Source organism: Poromitra crassiceps, assembly GCF_964638095.1.
Source record: "Poromitra crassiceps genome assembly, chromosome: 25".
NCBI lineage: Eukaryota > Metazoa > Chordata > Actinopteri > Beryciformes > Melamphaidae > Poromitra > Poromitra crassiceps.
This window is the reverse complement of record NC_139649.1, coordinates 5,597,047-5,601,707: the sequence shown is the minus strand read 5'-3', so window position 1 is coordinate 5,601,707 and position 4,661 is coordinate 5,597,047.

Sequence of the window (4,661 nt, the reverse complement as noted above, 5' to 3'; positions counted from 1 at the left end):
TGTCTATTGTACATTCTGTGAGGGCACCAGAGAGACAGTCTGTAGACTACTTCATGCCCACAGATCCTGGTCAAAGGAAGTTGGGGGGGGGGGGGGGGGGGGGGGACATGCTTCAGACCAGAGGAAGTTCGAACCGATGCAGGTAATTGGAGAAATAGGAGTGGATGTCCCGCCTAGGCGGGGTTCTGCCTGCTTGAAGTACAGACAGGTATTAGGCAGAAGTATTTGAAAATTGCGGGAGCCAACACATCTGTTTTAAGAGACACACAACAGACGGGCTGACATGTTTTGTACTGTCTGTCTGTCTGTCTGTCTGTCTGTCTGAGAATTAGTGAATTTAGATATATCATCAGTAGTAGGCAGTTTTTTGTTTTTGTGTGATTGTTTCATTTAATTTATTTGTGTAGGGACAGATACACGTACATATACATATAATGTTGACCAAAACTGATGTCCTGTACCACAGCATTTATAGCCCATGGCTAATTTGCAATGCCCGTCCCTATGTAATTACGAAAATCCACAATGCTTGATTCCTCGTATGTAATTTGCATAGTGGCAATAAAAGTTATTCTGATTCTGATTTTTGCAGCAGCTTTTCTCAAAAATTGCGATACAATTTGTGATGTTTTATGCGTCATGTTTTTTTGCTGTAAAATTGTGGAACCTGGCAAAGATTGCAAGCTGAGGAAGAAGAAAAAAGATTTTTGTCCCAACTAGTAACTACTACCTAATGGTAACTTTTCTCAAAAATGGCAATGGAATTTGCAAAGTTTTATGTGATTTTATTTTTTGCTGTAAAATTGCGTGAACTCACAAAAATTGCAAGTTGAGGAACCTGTTGTTTTCCCTGGTTATTTTGGCTTTATTTGATAGGATAGTTTGTGCTAGACAGAGACAGGAAAGCAGGAAGGGAGAGAGGAGAGGACATGCAGCAAATGACCGCAGGTCGGATTCAAACCCGGGTCGGCTGCATAAAGGGCTGAGGTGGCCATTGTTTTTCCGTTTTTGCAGAGAAATCACAGGAAATTTGAGAAATTGCAACCCCCTGCAAATATTGTGTGGAGATTGGTTGAATTTGCATAAATTATTGCGATAGCGAAATCACAATTTCATGGATGGACTGATATTATCAGAGGGATGATTTCTGCTCTCTTGAAAAAGTCTTGTTGTGCTGTGTTTCTTCTTCAGAATGTCCCTCAGCAGCTGCCATCCAGATATCTCATGTGTAACATCTCATGTGTAACATACTGATGTCATCATGTGTTAAAAATAATGTAACATCAATTTTCAAAGTTTTAAAAAGCTCTCTCCGTGTTACAAAGTGATTCTCTGTATCTCCAGTTTGTTTCACTATGGAGGATAATGGGGATGAGAGCATAATTTCCAGTAAACTTGACGAAGGGGCGTAGGTTTGTTAGCAGACGTTCTCACCACCGTTCAAACTTCTACTTTTGACAAGAAGTCCCCCGACGATTGGTAGGCGGAGATCTCCAATCGTCTGGCAGCTGAGGGTAGCAAGCTGGGTGAGGTCACACATTGTTGTTCTTATCTGTCTTCCAAGGAAACAAACGGTAGAGCTGCCCTAATGAGTCATGATGTCACTAAACCTGTCCCCTAATGAGTCATGATGTCACCAAACCTGTCCAGCTGAGAGCTTAGGATTCCTGAGACGATGATGTCACCGCTGCAGCAGCAGAGGAGTGAGCGGTGCAGCCCGACCCAACCCATTTCTCTAACCTTATGTATAGTGTATGTATTATGTATACTATGTATGTATACTCTAACCTAAGATTTTTGACAACAAAAAGGTGGCGTTGAGGAAAAAGGGGTATCGGAACTAGGGATGGGCATCGAATTTCGAATTTTCGAATAATCGTTGTTATTATCAAGGTCGACTTTTATTATTGAAATTCGAAATTCGAAAAAAAAAAAAAAAAAAAAAAAAAAAAAAATTTTTAGTGAAATGTTGCATTGTCTCCCCTGATTCTAAGTATAGTCAAATCGCTTGGTTTGAGCAAGTAAAACAATTTTTATAAGCATTTTAAGCAAGGTTTATGGAAAAATTAATGGCAGATGAAATCCCATGAAGAGGGAGAGGGGGTGACTTTGGCACCCCTTTGGCACTCAGACCTGAGCCTACTAAATATTTAATGAACCACTCATGATTGTCAAAACTGTTTTTTATTTTCGAAAATGTCAATGTCATGTAACATGTTCTTTACTTCAGTGGTGCAATGCTTGTTTGAGCTAAAAATCCACAGCAGAAGCTTTTTATATTAATTAATAAAGCCGTAGACTTAGAATCAGGGGAGACAATGCAACATTTCACTCACAAAAAAAAAAAAAAAAAAAAAAAAAAAAAATTACATTTTTTTATTTATTTTCGAAATTCGAATTAAATTCGAATTTGGCCAGCGAATTTCGAATAGTGTTTTTGCTAGAAATGCCCATCCCTAATCGAAACCAACATTTAGAACCTCTAAACCAACTTAATCTTGTTCATGCTTAAAGGGATAGTTGTGATTTTTTGATGGTACTTGTTGAAAGTCAGTGTGTACTACATGCAGTAGAATGCAGTCTACACATTAGATACTGAGGTGGAGAAGAGCAGTTGGTGGCATATCAACAGAAAGGCCACGCTGTGTGTGTGTGTGTGTGTGTGTGTGTGTGTGTGTGTGTGTGTGCGTGTGTGTGTGTGTGTGTGTGTGCACACGCGTGCGTGTGTGTGTGCGTGTGCGTGTGCGTGTGTGTGTGTGTGTGTGTGTGTGTTGCCATGGACACACATGTTTGTTGAGGCTGTGGGGTCACTGAGCACAAAGGAAGGAAGCAGCTATGAGGAGGGTGTGTGTGTGTGTGTGTGTGTGTGTCTGTCTGTCTGTCTGTCTGTCTGTCTGTCTGTCTGTCTGTGTGTGGGGAGGTCAGGTGACGGAGGACAGAAAACAAAACACTGCTCCTCTCTCACTATATATCATCCATTCACTTCTCCCCTGATCTCCCATCTTCTCTCTTTCACTCTTTTTCTCCCTCTGTCTCTCTCCCTTTCTCTTCCCCAGTTCCACCCCCACCCCCCAAACAGGTGCCCCGACCGGCCAGAGGAGGCACTAGTGCAACGACCAGGGCTCATACCCCACCGGCTTCCTACCCGCAGACACGGCCCATTGTCTCTGTAGGAACGTTGTATCGCTGCCGGGAATTGAACCCGGGTCTCCGTGGTGGTAGGCAATTGCTTTTACAAAAACGTACTGTAATATAGAGGCAAATACACACACGCACACGCACACGACACACACACACACACACACACACACACACACACACACACACACACACACACACACGTGACTAGTGTGTGTGTGATGTACATGTACCCCCCGTGTGTCAGTGTGTGTGTGTGTGTGTGTGTCTCTCTCTCTCTGTCTCTCTCTCTTTACTTTATGCTCTCCAATCAGACTAAGAAATAAGCCTCAGGTAAACCAGATGAGATGCAGTGAGCAGCAGCTGCCAGCAGGGGGAGTTGTGTTCACACAGGCTAAAGGGGCCAGATGCTGCTCACTGGCTTGTACTGTTCTATTGTAGTCACACAGGCAGTAGTGGAAAGTACATCTACTTGAATCATTTTGAGGTACTTGTACTTTACTTGAGTATTAACATTGTATGCTACTTAATACTTCTACTCCACTACATCTCAGAGGGACATATATTGTACTTTATAATTGAAATTGGTTTCCTATAATCTCAACAACACTGTCTGGTATGTTATGTAATGTTATGTACTTGGCAAAAACCTTTCAAATAACATGTATACCGAGAGTGCATGTCGCTATCCAGTCAATCCTCCAACCCACAACAGACTCTTTGACAGCTTTTTTAGGCCCTGGACAGACCAGGAGAGGGTTAAACGCTGTTTCTTATTTAAATGCCATCTGTTTCTAGTCCTGACTCAGTCCTGACTTTGTGTATTAAAAACTAGTGAGCTAGTGAACTAGCCGGCCAGCTAGCTTGCGCTGCCTGTCATTGAGGTAGATGACGCTAGGAGGGGGGTTGTGCAGGTTCGGATGCGTAGCTGGCCATTTTAGAGTTGTGCTTTGTAAATACAGAACAAAATACAGACATGCTTTACAAATACAGAGTAACGTTTAAATACAGAGAGTGAACTCTATATCCCAATTCAAAGGGCAATTTAATTAATCTTCTTTGCTCCCCCCCCCCCCCCCCCCCCCCTCTCTCTCTCTCTGGCAGGTGGAAGCAGCAGCAGAAGTCAGCTGATGGATGGATGTTCAGAGCGGTGAGAACAAAAACAAACAAAAAAACAATTTTTCATGTAAATTTATTCTTTACTGTTTACTACGACAGAACATGGACACAAATACAATTTTGACTTTTAGCTAAGATTTTTTTATTTTTAAAATGTTCAGCGGATATTGACTGAGGAACAAAATCATTTGTATTATCCAGGGTGAATAATTGTCAGCTGATAAGCTGCAATGGCGTGGATTCAGGCTTAGTCATTGGTTTGCGATTGGAGAAGCGTTTGCCGGTCGTAACATGTCAGTCAAAGTCACGTTTCCTATGTAGTGATTGGATAAGCTTAGCGCGAATAGGAATAGAGTTTGGGACTGTGCTTACCGGTGATTGGATGGAGGCGGCCCGAGAAGCAG